The sequence below is a fragment of the Hylobates moloch genome, unplaced genomic scaffold (assembly GCF_009828535.3).
Source record: "Hylobates moloch isolate HMO894 unplaced genomic scaffold, HMol_V3 SCAFFOLD_5, whole genome shotgun sequence".
Classification (NCBI taxonomy): domain Eukaryota; kingdom Metazoa; phylum Chordata; class Mammalia; order Primates; family Hylobatidae; genus Hylobates; species Hylobates moloch.
Window position 1 is genome coordinate 63197147 of NW_026652280.1, and position 22244 is coordinate 63219390.

At 39.3% G+C, this 22244-nt stretch overlaps 1 protein-coding gene across 7 annotated transcripts in view; it reads right to left on the bottom strand.

The window, feature by feature from the left end:
* DLGAP1 (DLG associated protein 1) overlaps positions 1–7311 on the bottom strand; it is a 993959-nt gene extending 986648 nt beyond the window's left edge. For 5 of the 7 annotated variants that reach the window (XM_058438584.1, XM_032152723.2, XM_032152722.2 and 2 more), the window contains exon 1: positions 6881–7311. The gene's annotated coding sequence lies outside the window, so the exon portion shown is untranslated. The remainder of the gene's footprint in view (positions 1–6880) is intronic. The other 2 variants (XM_058438585.1, XM_032152725.2) reach the window with 1 other exon arrangement.
* Between the last annotated feature and the right edge of the window lie 14933 nt (positions 7312–22244).

Consider the following 22244-nt stretch of genomic DNA (forward strand, 5'->3'; position numbering starts at 1 on the left):
CAGATCTTCCTTTCTGGAAACATTTCAAAATGATCTCATTCTCTGTTGAGCCCCTACTCCTACAGAAAAGCCCAAAATAAATACATTTGAACACTAGTTTCATTCTGTAACCCATTATTACTAATTATTTGCTACATTTTAATCTTATTCTTTGTATTACATTTCAAGCTGCCCAAGGAGTTGAACTAGGTCTTGCTCTTCTATATTCTCGACAGTAATGAGTACCCAGGAGATGTTACAAATATTTTTTGTTTGCCCATACTTGGAAAGGCTGGATATATACATACCAAAATACCTGACATCTATCATCAAGATCCCTTAGGATTCATATCATCAAAGCAGAGTGTTTTAAATTATCTATAAAGCACATACAAATCTAGAGGAATTATTATGCACCATAGTTTATAAAAACATGGTGCATGTTCGCATTCTGTCTCACCATTCCTCACAGACTATTCAAAGCTGAACGGTAGATGTGGTATCTATAGCAGGGTGCCACATAGGTTAGCATATCCCCAAGGCTGGCCCACCTCACCACATCATTCAAGTAGTTCAGAAGCAGATAGTAGAACAGAGTACACTACATGTCTGGCCAGAAACAAAACTAGTATAAAAAATTCATGAAAATACCTAGAAGGCTGTGATTCCACATCAGTAAAGATGTTAGATTCCAGTCTCCCCTGTGAGAGCCAACCCACATCTATGTACCTATATAGAGATCAGCCTCAAGCAAGAAAGGCAGTTGTAGCTGCTTCTTTGCCTCCCACAACACTTTCCCCCTCATCCCTGTGATCTGATTTATTCTTTGAGTCCTCGGTGAACTTTTGCTTTCTTCCACTTACAAACCATATACGGGCCACTGTCTCTGGTCTCCCTTGAGCTTTTGGTCTCCTAGAGGGAGACAGGCATATACACAGAAAATGAAAAACAAAACTAAGTTATAATTATGTATTAGACTCAGTGGAGGCACAGAAAGGAGTACTCAATGTAAGAGGTGAGGGGTAGGAAAGAAGTTTATGATGAGCCTTAAAGGGTTGGAATAAAGTAAGGCAATCTACTAATATGTTAATTTTGAATAAGAAGGAGGAGGAAGAAGAGGGAACAGGAGTTTGTTTTTTGTTTGCTTCTTTTTTAAAATCCTTATTTTATTTCAAAACCTTACCTCTGCTTGCCAGCAGACTGCATGTTGCCTAGTTAGGAAATGTAGCACTGTGTAGCCCATCACATTATGTTCAGGCTGGGATCAGCCCAGCGTTTACCAGGTATTAACAGAGTAAACTTAGGACCAAAGAACACAGCATCCGACATTGCAAAGGAGTGCCATGCAAAAGCTGTATAATACCATCCTCAGAGCTATGGCCCTTATGCACCAAGAATACAGATGTGCATTCACTTGTTTATTCATTCACTCAACCAATGTTTACTCACCATTTATTAAGTGCCAGGTGTTGTGCTAGGCATCAGTGATATTTGGGGAACATTCTATATTTAGTTCTTGATCTCATGGAATGTACAGTTCAGTGGGGAAAGCAATCTGACACTCACAAGTCAACACATCATTATTGACCGTAAAAGGACCATGGAAAAGGAATAAAGTGCAAAAACAGCATTCAACTGGAGAGCTTCCCTGATTAAATGACTTTTCAGCTGAAGTCTAGGAAAGAGGGAACAATGTAAGAAACAGCATTCCAAGGAGAGGGGGAAAGATTTCTTAGCCTGCTCTGTAGAAGCTCTAGAATCAAATGAGTCTTATCTGAACTGCCTAGAAAGGATTCACACGAAAGACTTCCAAATGCATTACCACTTCAAGATTCCTCTGCTGACCCTCCCAAACTCCAAATGGAAAGCGCATCCTAATTTGAAAGGATGAAAAGGTGACTTTGCCTTCTGGGTTAATGTCTACACGAAAATAGCTTTGAAGGGAGTGAATGTGCCTTGTCTTTTTGCTAGTATAGTATGATGAATCATATCAAAGAATAGTTGTTTGCAAAGTCTGAGACAAGATCAAAATGCCATTTTCCTCTGAAACTGCAGCATGTGTTTTGTAAAGAAATCTTAGTGATATCTCGCAGGGAAACTTGCAGTCCAGAAATAGACTCCACACTGATTTCTACTGAAATTGAAACCAAGAAAGAAGGGGTATCCAGGGAAAGGGTGTAATCATGAGGTTAGAATGAGGGTTAGTGCCAGTCTTCCTATCATACTCAGACGTTCTCCAGTAGTAGAATTAAAACAGCAAGTTACTCTAGCAGATGTTTTCAAATTACCTAAAACCCTGTCACCAGAGTAAAGCAGCAAAGCTGGAAATGTGCCCAGAGAGACCTTCCCACAAGCCGCCTGAGGGAGCCATTTAAATGTCTCTGAGCCCTCCTAGGGCAGAGATTCAGATGCAAGGCTAGGGAGATAAGCAAGTCACAGCACAATGTCTCCTCATCCAAATGCTTATCCATGACTTCAGTAAGACCACAACTCTGCTGAATAGTAAGAAAATCTGGCAAGATTGAGCAGTTCCAAATCACACACTTTGTGGTTTGCTGTTGTGTTGTTGCTTACAAATCTGACAAGAAAACATTGAGAGAAGATAGAGAAATTGTCAATGGCAACAGACGAGCAAATCATGATAAGTGAATATGAAAATGAACAGTTTGGTTGCTGGCAAATCCTAGGGAGAGGGAGGAAGGTGGTTTGCATCTTCATAACATATTCAGAACACTGATATCTAGTTCACAATTAGATATCCAATGGGACAATCACATCCCAGCTATGCTGGTTGTCTATCCAAGAAAAAGTCCAAGGATCTGAGCCAAGTATCTGTGGATACAGATCCAAAGGACTTCCTTTTGCATGAGCTGGTTTTCCTAAGTGGGATGTTACTTGTTACTCAGTGATCATTAACTCCTACAGGAGGGAGAAAATAATAAAGCAACCAGGAAAAATCTTAAGTCAATAATGGATGAAGATAACCCTGTTTCTCACTTATACAACAGCTATCTGTCCCCTACCATTTACTAGAGAGAAGGATAGGAAATGGTTGGGTCAACACATCTCCTATGCAATACCAACCTCTGTACAATCAGACTAAAGAACAGAAGACCTCAAAGGGATGTCATTCACCTTTTTAACTGCCTTATAGTCACACCCCATTTTTTTCTTGTTCTCAATCACATGTTTTGCTCTGTAGGTGTGTGTTTTGCAGGGTTACAGGGAAAGGTGTAGCAAATATACAGTATACAGTATTGTATAAGCTAAACAGATGTATCTTAGAAGCAAAAGAACTGGTACCTGGTATCTCATACAATCGGTTATCTGTGGATGTCTAATAGATTAAAATGAATGTGAGAAGACTATTTCTAAATCCTCCTCTGTGGTAATGCAGTGTTTTAGATCTTCCTAGAACAACATCTTTGGCAATTCCTGACAGACCACACAACTACAGAAAATCACCTTCATCGGGCGGTAACAAGAATCAAGCTACAAATTCTCATGATTTGAAAAAAAAAAAGAAAAAACATCTTTTGAGGGACACTGTAGTTATTCCTCTCTGAAAATAGAGAACTAGTAGCACTTAAGATCTTAGGAAATAAAACAGCTCAAGATATGGGATGTTTTTGAACATTCAGGTGTTTCAACAACAACATAAAGATTTTTCTACAATGCTAGCAAAGTATCTTTTTGTGATAGTGTTTCTTTAAAATAAAAAAAAAAATGTACAAAAGACCAACATACCACAGACATAGGCATAGATTATAACTATGAGAAGTGAGGATTGGGGAAACGTGTTTAGGTTTTTCAAGTCTTTTTAGCCTTCTTATTTCAATGGTGTTCCTGTACCGGGGAAATATAACTACCAATGGAAAAAGAGAAAAGAAACAAAATAACCTAAAATTGTATCATTTTCTTAATTTAAGAAAAGAGAGGTAAGTGTGATTTCTATAGAGATGAAATCTACATAAAAGTAGATTTTAATTGGATGCTTCCTGAGAGGAAACCAATTTCCTCTACTCTGATAAACAGTGGAACAATTTGTGGGAATAGTCATGAAGGTAACATGAATTTGAGTTGATCATAGAAATTTCACTATAGAAATACACATTAGATAACATTTTACTATTATCTCTGAATTTGAAATATTATGAGATCAAAATCAAAACACTGAATTCTTTGTTTCTGAAAGAGTTGATGTTCAAAGAATATGGTATTCATCTCGATTAAGTTGTAAATGAAACTATTAATTTGCTGCATATTAGTGAATATTGCTCATATTCGCTGAAATTAGTACTTTGTAAAACAAGTTCCCCTCTTCCAAGCTTTAATTTTATATTTAAAAAAATCAATCTAAATGGCTATATGGAACAAAGGCACACATATTTTATAGAGTTAACTCAAAGTGCATGCAGTTTCTATTCCCAAATTGGGTTGAATAGGACACTTAAGCTTAGAAGGATTTAAAAAGTAGAACACTACAATTAGTTTTAGGCTATTTCTCTATATGGGCTACATAATATTTTAGAAGGAAGCTCTTGTCTCCATTTGCTTTCACTAATCACTAATATGTTTTTACTGAGTTTTTAGTCCTGGCAGAACAAAGCTTATGTTGATGGAGAAATTAAAGATGCTAAACCATGAAAATTCCCTCCTAGGGAAAACTCATATACTCATTATTTCCCCAAAGCACAATTGTTTGTGTGAGATTTAAGAAGCTTTGTCAGAAAATTATTTTGACATATTTAAAAGAATGTTAACCAGTTCATTTTGCCCATATTTATATTGCCTGTAATGTTTGAGATAAAGTATTTGCAGACTAATCTTAGAATGAAATATAGAGAGAAATAGCTGTAAATTAAAAAAAAATCTATGTATGCAAGTACATTCTTTACTCACACAAGGTAACTAACATTTTCTCTCAAGTAAATTAGTTTTTTAAAAATTCACAGAATTTTATATCTGGAACTAGGGATATTGCAAGGCACTAACCACTGAAACAACTTTAAATTGAAGTACTAAATCTAAAGGAAATTAAGAACAGGGCTATTGATACTTGATTTCTATGAACTTTCTTGTTTCATGCCAGAGTATGAATTTTCTGAACCAAGGGTAGCTTTTATAACTTAAACTTTTTAAAATCATACATTTTGCATAGATATATTCATTATTTCTTTATAGGCTTGAATTTCCTTTTAAAAACTTAAAGAAAACTTTATTCTTCTGGCATGAGATAAATTAGGATCTTGTAAAATTTCTTGCCTCCATGTCATTTCCGTTCAAGTTTTATTCAAGGAATAAAAAGTATTGCTTTATATGCAAAATGACCTAGGCCAATAGAAAGTCGCTTCCTGAACTGAAAATGTGCTATAAATAACAGTCAAAAGGCTGTTCTTTTTAGAACAGCTCTTTCAGGGTAAAAAATAATTTGCAGGATGTTTGCCTTAGGTCCTAAAATCGCTTTCCTACTTCTCAGCATTTCTCATCTCAATGTTTAACTACATCTTAGACTGATCTATCCTCACCTTCTACGAAGCCATTCACGAAGACCATAAAAGCTAAAGATCTGTCTTTAATTGGCACTTTTATTATATATATTTCCTCGTAATTCCCTAACTTCACGTGTTATGGAAGGAGGCAGGGAGCATTCACCTCCCACGACCGGGAGTCAGTCTCACTGTGTCAGGAGTAAGGAGTGAAGAGTCTCGCCTGGATCCACAAAAGACGTAACATCTCCCACCCAGCGTCCCACTCCTTGCCGCCTGGCTACCTTCAACCCCTTCCCCTCCGCACATCCTCCCCTTTTCTAGCAGAAAATTCCGCAGCGCTACGGTCGGGCTGGAGGCAAGCCCTGCAGCCGGGGGCGAGCGCAGCACTCGGACACAGGCACTCAGTGTCTCCGGCACCGGCAGCCCAGCCACGGGCCACCCCTTCCCACGGCCTCCCAGTGCCACCCAGCCAGGCGGGGACAGCGCGCCTTCCGCAAAAAGCGCAGCAGCCCAAGTCCTGAATGCAGGGTCTTCATCGCCGCGGGCCCTCCGAAGGTGCCTCTCCCAGCTGCAGCCGCCCCTCAATGAAAGTGCAATTTGTTATCTCGCCCAGCCCAGAGGAGAGGTCCCTGTTTGGCCTTGGTTCCAACCCGGCTCATTCAATTCGCTGAATATCGGGTCTCCCCGCCCGACCCGCGATTCTCCGGGAATTGGCCTTGGCCGCGGGCAGGGGGCGGCTCTCCAGTGACCTCCTCCTTGGACCCCATTTCTCTCTTTCTGTCTCTCTCTCTCTCTTTTTTTTTTTCTCTCTCTCTCTGTGCCTGTCTCTCTTTGTGTCTCTGTTTCTTTGGCTTTCTCTTACAAACGCACGGGGGAGTTGGTCCTTTTTCACAATGCCAAAATGTCACCCAAAAAGCAAGTGCAACAACTTGCTTTGCAAACGACCCAGGAGCCTGCTGAGAAATCCCCTGCGGGGAGCAGCCCCCTCCTCCTCTGCAAGATGCATCGGGGGTGGCGTGGGGGTGTGAATTTGACCGGTGGACATGACGGGGACAGGGGACCGGTGTTCTCCTCCCCTCCCCCTTCCGGCACCCTGTCGCAATTAGAAATCCTTCCCCTGCCTGGGTCCCCGTGGGGAGCCGCGAGGACCGCATGGCCGGAGAGGACGCGCTCGCCCCCGAGATCCCAGGTTACCCGGAGGGCCCGGGAGTGCACCCCGGGCGGCTGAAAGGGTAGGGAGCGCGGACTCTCGAGCCAGCGGCCGGGGGAACCCAGCCCGCAGCCCCTCCGCGGGCGAGGGAAGCGGCGACCGCGCGGCAAGAAGCAGCCAGGAGCCACCCAGCGCGCCGCGAACGCCGCCGCCGCCGCCGCCGCGCACGCCCCAGCCCCGCGGCGCAGCCCGGCGTTACCTGGCCGCGTCCCGCAGTCCGGCCCTCGCTGGCTGCGTCCGTCCGTTGGTCCCACGAGCTTCGGAGGAAGGACGAGAGATATGTCCCCGCGACCGGGACCGGCTCTCAGCGAGGTGACGGGAAGGACTCGAGAGAGGAGCCGAGGCGGCGGCGCCCTTCGCGCCGCCTATGCTGCCGATTCCCCGCGGCGGAAGGTGTCCGCGAGGCCGTGTCCTCGAGATTGCAGCGCCCGAAGCGCAGCGCTCGCCTCTGGAGCGGAGGCTGAGCGCCGGGACGCGGCGGGCTGGGGCTGCAAGGCTGGGCTGGTCACCCGCCCCTGGGTGCATGTTAATACGGTGGGGAGGAGGAGTCCCGCGCTTCCTCCGCCCAACCACCGGAGCCGGCGGGCGGGCGGCGGCCGCGGCCCAGAGCCAGCCGCTCCCACCCGCCCCAGCTACTACTGCGCGGCGCGACCGCCGGCTCCGGCGCCAGCCCAGGCACGTGCGCCCAGGCCGCGGGGAGGCGCCGGCGCCTCCCGGAACACGCTCCTGGCCTGCGGGTGCTGGCCGCTCCCTCTCCGGTTGGGAAGTGCGCTCGCCCCGGACCGAGGGGAAAGCCCAGCATCCCCGGGATGGAACAGAGAGGCGGCCACCCGCGAGTAGGCGTAACCCATTGGTTCCCTTCCGCAGGGTCTTTCAAGAATTAAGCTTTCCCCTCCTCTCTTGCCAGCTGTTGTTCCTAATCTTGTCTTTTTAAGGGAGGAAAGCAGGAGAACTCATGACACTGTCTCACAGGAAATCAAGTTGGTGGACAGAGGGTTTGCTGACCTCTCCCGTCCCTCCTCAGGGTCCCTAGGAAAATTTTTGAAGAAGTAATCGGCAGCAAGGAGATGGGGGCAATAGAGAGTCTCAGACTCGCAGGGACCCATGTTCGTACCCAGCGCCACTACTTTCAAACCGTTATCCCTCTAAGCTGTTTCTTCACCTCCACAACAACTCTCCCGGGTTCGATGGCACAATATATATCCCACTAGTTCATCTTGGTACTGGCCAAAAGGTAATTCAAAAAGCGAAACGAATCTCCTGACCTGTGCCCTTGGTAAACTCCCCAGGATCCACCCCAAGTACACTTGGAAGCCAGGCCCCTCCACACAGGCTGAGCACCACGCTTCCACAAACTGAAAACAGAGAGAATCCACTTGGTTTCAAAGTCAGAACAGGGATAGTGGCGTGAGTGGGTGAATTGCGATGTGGGTCAAGGAGAGATAAAAGTAAATCAATCAAGTATTTATTGAGCTCCTGCGCTGCCCACTTAATTGCAAACGTTACAATAGTTAAAATAATCGTGGTTAATCACTGCCTTATTATTTCCTTCTATTAAAAAAAGAAATGGCATCTTCATGGAGAATGCCCTTTGTTCTACAGCTTCCTGAGGGACTATTATGCCAAAAAGTATATAATCTTTATGTAATTTTATCCAGAAGTTATAGCATAAGATTTAGCATCTGTTTTGTGTGATGTCTAATTATAAATATTAATAGAATATCCTTTTAAAGACAACACTTCTAAAAATGCAAGGAAGTGAAAAACAGTTTTCATAAAAATATGACTCAGATAAATAACCTCTTTCCTGCAATTTCACTGAGTGATTTTCCATTAAAGAAAATAACAATTACTGAAACCACTAAATGGAGGTAAATTCTCAGCATTGTAATACCATGAGCAGCGACGCTTTAACAATGATCTAAAAGATATTCTCAGATAATTCAAGAATTACTATAGGGGCCTGGCTCAGTGGCTCACACCTCTAATCCTGGCACTTTGGGAGGCCGAGGCGGGCAGATCACTTGAGGTCAGGAGTTCAAGACCAGCCTGGCCAACATGGTGAAAACCTATCTCTACTAAAAATTCAAAACTTAGCTGGGTTGGTGGTGGGTGCCTGTAATCCCAGCTACTCCGGAGGCTGAGACATGAGAATCACTTGAACCTGGGAGGTGGAGATTGCAGTGAGCCGAGATCACACCACTGCACTACAGCCGGGGTGACAGAGTGAGAGACTCAAAAAAAAAAAAAAAAGAATTATTATAGGGACACTTCAAATCAGATTCTCTGAAAAGGCAAAATACTGATGTGTGATAATAGCCTTCATAATTTGGAAAATTTGCCTTTCCAGATTTGTAAATATGTTTAATTAATAGATTTTCTTTTCTAATTTTTAAATTGATATATCATAGTTGCACATATTTTGCAGGTAGATGCAATAATTTGGTACATATATACAATGCATAATGATCAAATCAGGGTAACTGGGATATCCCTCACCTCAAACATTTATCTTTTCTTTGTATTGGGAGCATTAGAATTCTTCTCTTCTAGCTATTTTGAAATATACAATAAATTAAACTATATAGTTCCTCTACTGTACTATGGAATACCAGAGCTTAATCCTTGTATCTAACCGCATTTAATCCATAGATTCTTCCAATGACATCACATAAATAAGAAGGTCAGTATAATCATCAGGCCCTAACTCAAATTAGATGAATTCAGTGAATAAAATTACTTCAAGTGGAAAATCAATTTTCTTACAAAATTGTTATGGTAGATTTAACCCAGCAACAATAATATTGATGTAAACTGCTATTATTAGGGTTTTCTGACTGTAGGTGACAGAAACCAAAGTTGGCTAACTTAAGTGAAAATAATTTATTAGAAAAATATTGAAAGCTTCCAGAATTAAAGAGAGGACTGGAAAGCAGTCTTGGAAACAGTCAGGATTTGAGGCAATACCGATCGGCTAGGAAGCAGGAAAGACAGCAGTTTGGTTTGGTGCTGCACGGTCAACTTGAGAAAATGCCAATTTTTTCTCACCTTCCATTACTGAATCAAGATTCAGAATCACAGGGTTGAGTATTTATTTGCTTGGCCAAACTTCATGGAGGCACTGACTCCCTGGCTATATATACCAGGACAGGAAGAAGAAACATTTGATTTCTTGACTTTCAGGATAGAGGGTGGGCACCTGGATTTATGACACTTCCACAAGAATACATAATTGAAGATAGGTAATTCCTCAAAATAAAATCAGAGAGTGATGAATAAGGAGGATTTGATGCTGAGATTTTTAAAAAATGATATACATCTGGTACTTTGGCCATGAAATTTATATTCTAATTCTTATAGTTACTTGAAAACAAACAATGGGGGCCGGGCGTGGTCGCTCACGCCTGTAATCCCAGCACTTTGGGAGGCCGAGGCGGGTGGATCACAAGGTCAGGAGATTGAGACCATCCTGGCCAACACGGTGAAACCCCGTCTCTTACTAAAAAAATACAAAAAATTAGCTGGGCGTGATGGCGGGCGCCTGTAGTCCTAGCTACTCGGGAGGCTAAGGCAGGAGAATGGCGTGAACCTGGGAGACGGAGCTTGCAGTGTGAGCAGAGATTGCGCCACTGCACTCCAGCCTGGCTGACAGAAAAAAAAAAAAAAAAAGATATTGTGTAAGGAAAACTGATAGCATTTCCTTTCGTTGTTGTTATTCGTATGCTTGTTTTTAGTTAAGAGATTTTTAAATGTTAGTGATTGGTACCTTACCTGGCAAAAGGAACTTTGCAGATATAATAAAGGATCTTGAAGTGGGAAGGTTATCCTGGGCTTCCGGGTTACCCTAGTTGGCCCAATTGTAAACATAGGGTACTTATAGGAAGGAGTCAAGAAAGTCAAAGGCAGAAGAAAAAGATGGGATGATGGAAACAGAGGTTGAAATCATGCACTTTGAAGATGGAGGAAGGTGGTCATCAACAAAAGAATATAGGTGGTCTCTGGAAACTAGAAAAACTAATAAAAGGATTCTCCTCTAGAGTCTTCCAAATGGAACGCCAGTCTACTAGCATCTTGATTTTAGCCCAGTTAGACTGGTTTTAGACTGACCTCCAGAGCTATAAGATTAAAAAATTTGTGTTGTTTTAAGCCATCAAGTCTGTAGTAATTTGTATCAGCAGCCACAGGAAACTAATACAGTCAGCTTACCCAGGCCTTGGGAAGCATGCTTTCAAAAGCACCCTATTGGTAGTGGGTGGCATGGTAGCCCTCACTATAGAAGAAGCACAGAAAAGTATACCTACTTTTGGAGAAGCTAACTAAAAGCTGGTTAAATTAGCAAACATGTTGGTGAGAACAGGAAATTGGAAACCATAGACAGATAGGGTTCCTATCCAAGAGTTTCCAATTCTTTAGTTACACCAAAATGGCGGCATTCCTTCTAGACCACAAAATCGTCAGACAGGTAAAATCCCATGAAAATGAAGTGTAGAGGGTTGTGGGGGGCAGCCCTGGAATAAGGGCTGTGGCGGTACACGGGGACCCAGCTGCAATGGCTGCGGGGGTGGCGAGCAGCTACTAAAATTCCTGGGGAAGCAAAATAGAATTTCATAAGAACAAAATGGATGGAGAGGAGAAAACCTGTGGTGGATATGAAGGCCCTGGTGCCATGTATGTCAAATTGATATCATCTGATGGCCATGAATTTATTGTAAAAAGAGAACATGCATTAACATCAGGCACGATAAAAGCCATTTGAGTGGCCCAGGTCAATTTGCTGAGAACGAAACCAATGAGGTCAATTTTAGAGAGATACCTTCAAATGTGATATCACAAGTATGCATGTATTTTAAAATGAAGCACAGTTGTGAAAGAAGAAAGAACTCAAGGGGCATTTTGAATGGTAAATGTGAAAGACATAAATTTATTCTGTATTAATAGAGCATTCTTATCCAGTCTTATCGTTTCGAGTAACATTAAAATGGTGATAACTTCTACATCCTTATCTTCAGCCTTGACCTCTCAGATCAGTTTAAGATTTGTAAATCCAAAGGCCCACTAGACAAATCTTGAAATTTCCACAGTTATCTCAAACTTAATGGGTCTGCATTAAATTCACCATCACCTGCCTTTCACCTCCATTCACATTTATTTCATTTCCTGTTATACTATATGGATTCATGGCACTATTTTCCACCAAGTCACTAACACCAGACACCTGTGAGTTTTCTTAGACTTCTGCACTCACCAATCACCTGCAATCCATTACCAAATGCTGTTGACTTCTTCCACTGTCTGAGTAGATCTTGAATTCTTTGTCTATTTCCGTTTCTATTATATGGCCCCATCAGGCCTTCATCGTCTCATCTCCAGGTTATTATACTATCTTCCTAACTTCTTTCCATTTCCTCAGTTTTGCCTTCTCTTCATTGCAGCAGGAGTGGTCTTCTAAGAATGCAACTCTGACCATGCTACTTCGGTGCTTTAAAATCTTTAATAATGACCATTATTCACCATATAAAGTTTATTTATTTATAATGACATACAAGGTTCTTCATAAACGTGGTTTCATCTTCTTCAGCCATTCCTCCCATGATTTGTACATTATGCCTCAGTAAATCAAACTGCTGTTTATAATGCCATTTATGTATCATGCTCTGTAATAGATCTTTAACTTTTCCTTACCTTATTCCCTGTCTTCAATTCCCTCTCTCTGCTTTTTCTGGCTAATATTTATTGATCCTTCAAGATGGGCTTCAGTATACCTCTTGCCTAAAAGGGACATTAGGTTGGATTAAGTGTTGCCAATGCTCACTGCACATACCACTATCTTAGTTCCTACCACATTCTGTTACAATTTTCAGATTATGTAGGTTATGTTTTTGAGACTTTAGCTATCCCTATTTGGATCCCCAATACCTAGCATAAAAATTATCTCTCAATAGATAATCAATATATATTTATGAAACTCGATGGACCTGAACTGCTCTGAGGATATATTGTGGTGTCAGGATATACCCTATTATTTAATAGAAACGTGTATGATATAATATAACATGAATCCAAATTTTAAAACCCATCCCTCATCAGGTTTAGTCAATGCGGAGCTTTCTTTTTCACGCTAAACAAAAACAAACAAAAAAATTGAAGAAAGATGTTTGAAAACACCCTGACTAGCTTTTCTTTATAATGGCCAATCCAGTGAAATGAAAGGATCTTAACCTTAAATTCTTTTCACTGAATGTTTTGCTTTATGTTTTATTTAACAATTTTCATTAAAGATGTAAATATTGGAATACAATGGACTTAGCTTCTGTTTTACTCTCTTCTTTTATTCCCTGACATTCTTTTAAAAATTAATTTTTAAATTGATACATGATAATCGTATATATTTATGGAGTATGGTGTGATGTTTTAGTACATGTATATACATTGTATAATTATCAAGTCAGAATATTTAGCATATCTATCGCCTCATATATTTATCATTTCTTTATGGCGAGAACATAAAAAATCCTCTCTTCTAGCTATTTGTAAATATAAAATATAGTATTGTTAGCCATAGTCATCCTACTGTGCAATAAAGCACTAAAACTTGTTTATTGATTAATCTACACATGCTGTTTCCTCTTCTTGTCTTCATCCCCTCTCCCTTGTTTATTCTTCTACCCGTTGTCATATGGCTTGAGCCTTGCACATTGCAATTTGTCTTTGTTCTGATAAAAGATGTCTAATTTTCTCAACAGAAAGACCCTTTGTAATTCCTATTTCCTTGATCTCTAAATAAAATTTTAGGCTATAGACAACTGATTTTTAAAAAATTCCACCAGAAATTTCCATAACTTCACTCTGGCCTATTTGTTATCTACTTCTCTGCCCTCAGGTTTTCTTACTACCCTTCCTAAGTTGCAATTTTCATGTCCCCAAGATGGTAGCTGAGGCGATGACATCTCTGAAGAGAAAGGGCCTGCAGCCAGGAACCCGGGGAATCTCTACCATGCCTACTACTGGTCAACGAGGAAGAGCCCCACATCAGGCAGGTGGGAGGAAACCCAGGGAAACGGTGGTACAAAAACCAAGGAATGGGAGAATTTCAGGAGATGAGACTGGTTGATGCTGAATATTAAATCAACATTTTTGCACGAATAATGTCTCCACCAGAAAGATACATATAGCACTCACAAATTCATCATCACAAACCAAACAGGCCATCTTCCATCCAGTCAGTCTTTCCACTGGTGATTCTTGATTCCACCACATACCCAGATACTGAAGACAGAAATATTAATATTAAAGTCATTCTGTATCTCTTTCTTCCACATTATTGCTACATCTAGTCCCTAAGTTTTATCAAACTCCTAAAACAATAAGCTATCTATTTTACTCCACTGCATAAATTTTTTTCAGAAGATCCTCTCTGTCTTCAAGGTAAAATTAAAAACAATAAGTAAGACATGTAAGCCATTCACAACCTTTTTCTACATTAAATTATCAAATTAATTCATTTGAGTGGAGTGACTTTTCATATTTTGAAATACTTGGTTAAAAACTGTATTGAAATAATTGTAACAGGTTGGAAATAACTATTTGTAGTGAAAAACAAATATGAAGGAATTCAAGAGTAGTAAGTGCAAAAAAAGAAAATATATACATCTATATACAGTAGGAACTAATGGTAGTACATGAACCTGGGTCAACTATCTACCAGCATAGTGGTAAAAGGGGGAGAAAGAATCAGAATATCCCAATAACTAAAAAAATTAACATATTATTGTATAAATTTTGAGAAGAGACATACTCCAGATTTTTATGTCTAGAAATATCGTATTTAAGAATTCACTTTCAAGCATTTTAATTTTATCCTTCAAGACATTTTACCCTTTCAAAAAATTTCTTGTAATTATGTAGTATTCTAATTTTTCCAGATACATAAATGTTCTTGACAGACTACATTAAGTAAAATTGTTTTAAAAGAAATAACAAGATTAGGATTTGACCTTTAATTTCACAGGCAATATATCTAGGCAGGTGAAAGAATAATTTTATTTTTTTATTAATCTTTTTTCATATTGCACTAAATTTGACTGCCCATCTTTTTCAAATCCAGTTCACATTTAAGTTTTTTATATAAGATAGACATATTCTGGATCTGTCAGGGAGAAATGCCATTTTAAACATGACTCTCATTAAAGAGAATCTAGATTAAAGAAGTATTCACAATACCGGAATGACCTGAATGAACATAAACCAGTAACTTAACCAGCAATGAGCATGCACATTTGTGTAGAATCTTTTTTTGTTTTCATTGTTGTATACAGCCGATTTAAAAGGAAAACACCTTCCTTTTTCAGTAAAAGAATGTGTGGTTCAGGGAAAATCAGCAGTGAATATCCAGTGATTGCATGAATAACTGATGAGTTACACACAAATAATTCTGTGAATAAGCCACTGTCTCCTATGAATCAGATTCTTTAGATGCAAATTTGTCAGAAGATGTAATTTATTCAATCCTGAGAAGCATAGCTCCCGGACTTGTATTATTGATATTGATAAGCCCATATTAATACATTTTAAGATACATTTTTAAAAAGGTGTGTATGTATTTGTGTTTGGGACACTAGAAAGACTGAGATGGATTTCCTAGGGTTATTTAAGACATTCTGTTTCTCATATTCATTCTTTCTAATTAATCATTGTCTGCTTATGCTCTATTTGATACTAAAAGACTTGCAGAAAAACAGACAGACAAACAAACAAGTAAGGCATGACTTCTGTTCCTAAGAATTCTCCACTTGAAAGTATAAATTAATGAAATAATATTAGTGAAATGCATAGTTCAAATCCTGTGGGAAAGTTGGTATTCAATAAATGGTAGCTGATGATGATGTTCACAATGATGATGATTACTATAGCCTTGTGAGCATTATTATTTAGAGTGATAACATACCACATGATAATAATTAATATGCCAGCAACCCGAACTCTGTGGAATATAGCCCTAACATAGGCTCTACACAACACATAGGTATTACTAAGGCTATACACTGAAGCTCATCTGAGTGTTCCTTAGACCTTCGTTCTTAATTTACACAGGGAATGTGGCAGAAGCATGCTAGCTGTGCACCAAAACATAATTTGTGCACAGAGCTAATCTGCTTTCTCCAACTACCCTACATTTACAACCATAGGATTGTGTTCTAGTGAAGTGAATATAGGTAGAAATTACGTCTGTCACTTCCAAGTCTGCCATAGAAACCTCTTACAACACCCTCCATTACCTCTCTCCACATGACTATTTGGAGTGTGTCTTGTATTGGAAATGGCAGAAACCCCAAAAAAATACAGCCTCCCAGTTGGATATTTTATTATTATTTGTTGCATTTATTCATTGAGATTTTGGGGTTTCTCAGCACAGAGCTAGTGTCAATTTATCTAATACAATGAAGAAGTAAATGAAAAAATTTGGAGTGTCTACTGTGTACTAGACCTTTTGTACATAATATTTTATTTATCCTCTCAACCAAACCTTTGAACTAGCCATTGATAGTTTCACTTAAGGATGAGGAAACTGATGCTTGAGTTAAATAAGTTTTCTGGGATCCACAGCCTGGGAGTGGCAGAGTCGAAATTTGAACCTGAGTTTGGCCTCAGAGCTTGTATTTTCACAACACATCTTTCTCTAATCTTTGGTTGACTTAGCAACTGAATAAGAGTTCTATTTCTATGACAGTTTTATAGCAATAATTTAAAAACAGATATTTTGATATTGGAAGTAATAGACAACAAATAAATCAGAAAAAGCTGAAACAAAGTTGCACAAACCATAGAATAGAAGCCCAGGGGCATTTGTGTGGGCAAACAGTGCTAATTGACTTTAGAGATGCTGACACTACCTGTACATTATGGCCCTAAAATGTGGTTAACATACTTAATGATAATCTTGCATTAGTAAGAAAAAGACAATTTTATTTGTGTACAATGTTTAAATGGCAGAGAATTGTGCAATTTCATTCAACAGTTTTGTTGAAATATTGATGTACAATAAACCAAATGAATTAAATTGTACAATATAAATTCTAATATATATGTATGTGTAAATAAGTATGTATATATATTTGATACATATGTATAGATACAGGTAGGTATATGTATATGTGTGTGTATACACACAGGCACGAACACACACTGATAGAACTATCACTGCAATAAAGATAGTGAACACATCTATTACCTCCTAAATTTCCCTCTCCCTGTTTATCTCCTTCTTATCATTTTCCAAACTCTCTCTTTCCCTGCAAACTCCATTCTGCCTCTTGTCACTTCAGATTATTTTACAAAATGTTTGTATAAATGGTATCATACAGTATGTACTATTTTTCCCTCTAGCCTATTTCACTCAACGTGATGCAGGGGTCATCCATGTTGCTGTGTGTCTTGAAATTGATAGTTCACTTCTTTTGCTTGCTGAGTCCCAGTTTTTGGCTATTAGAAAATACGCTTTCATGAGCATTTGGGTGTAAGTCTTTTTAAGGAGATCTGTTTTTATTTCTCTAAGACAAATACCCAGGAGAGTGATCGCTCAATCATATGGTGTGTGTTGAATTTTAAGAAACTGGCTTATATCTAATGTATTTTGATCAGTTTAGATTCCCACAGTGAGTGTATGACAATTCAGATTCCTCCATATCCTCACTAATACTTGCTATGCTCAATCTTTTTAATTTTAGACATTCTAATAACTGTGTACAGGTATCTCCTTGTCATTTTAATTTGCATTTACCTAATGACTAATGATGATGGGCATGTTTTTATGCGCCTATTTGCCACTCATACATCTTTAGTGAAGTATGTGTTTGAAATTTTTGCCTATTTTTAATGAGCTGTTTTCTTTTTATTCAGTTTTGAGAGTATTTTGTATATTGAATACAAGTCCTTCATTAGATACTTGCAAATAGTTTCTCCCAGACTGTGGCATGTCTTTTCATTCTCTAAACAGTATCTTTCTAAGAGCAGAAGTCCTTATTTTCTATGAAATCCAATTTGTTATTTTCTTTATTTATAGATTATACACTTTGTGTTTTGTATCTAATAAATATTTGCTTAAATCAAAGATGCAAAGGTTTTCCTCTTTTGTTTTCAGTAAGTCTTACAGTTTTAGGTTTCATATTTATATCTATGATCTGTTTTGAGTTTATTTTTATATATCGTGTGAAGATCAATTTTTTTTTTTTTGCATATAGGTATGTAATTGTTTCAGCACTATTTGTTGTACATATAATCTTTTTCCACTGGACTATCTTTGCAACTTAAAAAAAATCAATTGACTGTATATGTGTGGGGTCTATCTGGACTCTGTATTCTGTCTGTCCCATTGACTTTTTTTTTTTTTTTTTTGAGATGGAGTTTCACTCTTGTTGCCCAGGCTGGAGTGCAATGGCCCAATCTTGGCTCACTGCAACCTCTGCCTCCCGAGTTCCAGTGATTCTCCTGCCTCAGCTTCCCGAGTAGCTGGGATTACAGGTGCATGCCATCACGCCCAGCTAATTTTTGTATTATTTATTTATTTATTTATTTCGAGATGGAGTCTCGCTCTGTCGCCCAGGCTGGAGTGCAGTGGCAGGCTCTCGGCTCACTGCAAGCTCCTCCTCCCGGGTTCACGCCATTCTCCTGCCTCAGCATGCCAAGTAGTTGGGACTACGGTCGCCCGCCTACCCGCCCAGCTAATTTTCTGTATTTTTAGTAGAGACGGGATTTCACCGTGTTAGCCAGGATGATCTCGATCTCCTGACCTCGTGATCCGCCCTCCTCGGCCTCCCAAAGTGCTGGGATTGCAGGCATGAGCCACTGCACCCGGACTTGAATTCTTTGTATCTCTTCATGTCAATACCACACTGTTTTGATTACCGTGCCTTTACAATAAGTCTTGAAGTCAGGTTGTATAAGTCCTCAAATTTTGTTCATTTTTTTCAAAGATACTTTGTTATTCTTGGTCTTCTCCATTTTCATATGGATTTTAGAGTCACAGTTTTAATTTCTAAAATTAAATAAATAAAAGACTGTAGAGATTTCAACTGGAATTCCTTGGAATCTAAAGATCGACTTGGAGAGAAATGATACCTAACATAAACATGGCATATTTTGCCATTTTTATTTGTTTATCTCAGCAATGTATTATAGTTTTCAGTACACTAATTCTGCACAACTATTGTGAGAGTTATCTGAAGAATTTTATATTTGTGATGCTATTACAAATAGTATTATTTCAATCAATTTCTAATTGTTCACTAAAAGTATATGGGAAAAATGATATTTGTGTACTTTTATCAAATTTGCTAATCTTATTCATCTTAGTAGTTTTTTGTACATATCACAGGATTTCCTAAATAGACAACAATGTCATCTGTAAATAAAGATGGCTTCACTTTTATAACTTTGATGCCTTTTAGTTTATTTTTCTTGCCGATGTTCTTGGCTAGAAACTCTAGTGCAGTATTGAATAGAAGTGATGACAGCAGTCATCCTTGACATGTTTCTGAACTTAGCAGGGATACATTTATACTTTCATCATTGATTATGATATTATAGTACTTTCAAAGATGCACTTTATCAGGTTGAGAAGTTTTCTTTCTGGAAAATTTCAACTCTTACTTTAGATTCAGGGGATACATGTGCAGCTTTGTTACAAGGGTATATTGTGTGATGCTGAGGTTTGGTGTACAATTGAACCCATTACCTAGGTAGTGAGCATTGTACCCAACAGGAGGTTTTTCAGCCTTTGCCCTCCTCCCTCCCTCTCCCTGCTTGTAGTCTCCAGTGCCTATCATTCCCACCTTTATGTCTATGTATACCCAATGTTTAGTTCCCACTTATAAATGAGAATGGTATTTTGTTTTCTGTTTCTGCATTAATTTGTTTAGGATAAAGGTTTCCAGTTGCATCTATGCTGCTAAAAAGGACATGATTTTGTTCTTTTTATGGTTGCATAGTGTTGGATGGTGTATATATGCAACATTTTTCTTATACAGTCCACTCTTGATGGGCACCTAGATTAATTCCATGTCTTTGCAATTGTGAATAGTGCTGCGATGAACATGTGAGCACATGGGTCTTCTTTTCAGTAGAACAATTCGTTTTCTTTTGGATATATGTCCCATAATGGGATTGCTGTGTTCAATGATAGTTCTATTTTTAGTTCTTTAAGAAATTTTCAAAGTGCTTTCCACAGTGAGTAAACTAATTTACATTCCCATCAACAGCGTGTAAGTATTTTCTGCACAGCTTCACCAGCATCTGTTATTTTTGACTTTTTAATAATAGGTATTCTGACTGGTGTGAGATAGTATCTCATTGTGGTTTTGTTTGGCATTTATCTGATGATTAGTGGTATGGAACCTTTGTTCATATGTTTTTTGGCCACCTGTATACCTTCTTTTGAGAAGTATCTGTTTGCATCCTTTGCCCACTTTTTAATGGAGTTATTTTTTTTTTTTTTTGCTTGTTCAATTGTTAAAGTTCCTTACAGATTCTGGATATTAGACCTTTGCCAGATGCATAGTTTGCAAATATTTTCTCCCATTCTACAGGTTATCTGTTTACTCTGTTGATAGATTTCTTTCCTGACTTTTTCCAGATTTTATGAATCTGGGTGTTACTACACATATACTCTCTCTCTATATATGTATATATATGTATGTATATCTAATGTATTTGTGTGTATATACACACAAAAAATATACATATATATGTAGTTAAGTCTTCTCTTTGAATTGAACCCTTCATCATTATGTAATGACCTTCTTTGCCCTTTTAGATTGTTCTTGGTTTAAAGTCTGTTTTAGGAAATACAAAAATAGTGACCCCTGCTCTCTTTTGTTTTATATTTTCGTGATGGATCTTTCTCCATCTCTTTACTTTGAGCCTATGGATACCATTACATGTGAGATGGGTCTTGAAGACAACAGAAGATTGGGTCTTATTTTATTATTCAACTTGCCACTCTGTACTTTTTAAGTGGGGCTTTTAGGCTGTGTACATTCCAGGTTAATTTTGATATCTGAAGCTTTGATTCTGTTGTGGTGATGTTAGCTGGTTGCTTTGTAGTCTCAGTTGTGTAGTTGCTTTATTAGGGTCTGTAAACTAAAAACTTGTGTTTTTGTGGTAGTAGGTATTTGTTCTTTCATTTCTATGGTTAGCATTTTCTTAAGGACTTCTTGTGAGGCTAGTCTAATGGTAACAAATTCCTTTAGCACTTGCTTGTCCAGAAAATATTTTATTTCTCCTTCACACATGCATCTTATTTGGGAGGGATAGGAGCTTTTTATTCAGAATTTCTTTTCTCTAAGAATATTATAAATAAGCACCCAATGTCTCCTGGATTGTACAGTTTCTGCTGAGAAGTCTTCTGTTAGCTTGATGGGGTTCCCTTTGTAAGTGATATGACACTTTTCTCTATCTACCTTTAAGATTTTTTCTTTCATATTGATCTTGGAAAATCATGTGTCTTGGGGATGGTTTTCTTGTATAACATTGTGCAGAGGTTCTCTGAATTTCTTGAATTTCCAAGTTGACTTCTAGCACAATTGGAAAACCTTTTTGTGAATTATATAATCAAATATGCTTATCAACTTGCTTACTCTCTCATGGAATGCCAAACAGTCTTAGGTTTGGTCTCTTTACATAATCCCACATTTCTCACAGCCTTTGTTCATTGCTTTGAATATTTTCTTTAGTTTTTTCTGACTTGGTTGATTCAAGTAACCCATCTTTGAGCTCTGAAATTCTTTCCTTAGTTTGGCCAAGTCTGTTATTAAGCTTTCTCTGTTGTATTTTGCAATTTCTGTAGTAGATTTTTCAATTCCAGGAGTTCAGTTTGGTTCTTTCATAATATGGCTATGCCATCTTTCAAGTCTTGAATTGTTTTATGGCTTCCTTGGATGGGATTTTTAACTTTGTCTTGAATTCCATTAAGCTTTCTTGCCATCTGAATTATATGTCTGTCCTCTCTGTGTCTGTCCCAGGAGCAGACTCAACCTGTTAGGCTTGTCCCAAGCTTTCTGCTCCCAAATCATTAGACTATTCCAGATATCATGGGCTGTGGAGCTCCCTGGGGAAGAAGCTGCACCTGGCTAAAAACTACTCTCTTCCCAGACCAGTCCTTTGGAGGGAGGGACACCCAGCCCCTGTGTGAGCACACAAACCCACACCACACTCTCCTCAGTGTTGTGAGAGTGGGGGCTCCTCACCAACTCCAGCTCAGGCTACAGATCTCTCAGCTTGATACCCCTGGGTGGTGTACGCAAATCCTGGGGTGTTGAGACAGGGCCCACAGTTTTGTCCTTTGGCCCCTGGGGGTTGAGCACTGGCTGTGCTAGGGAATCCAAACTGCTCCCAGTTGCCAGGAAAACACTCAGGCAGGACAGTGGAGGCTGTGCTGTGGGTAACTTCCGTGGAAGTTGCCAGGCAGTGGTCTTGGGAGGGGCCAATGGACCAGAGATTGCATGGTTCACATGTCCTACTGTCCCACAAGAAAGGCAGCCCTACTCTCTCCCAGGCCAACAGACAGTAGG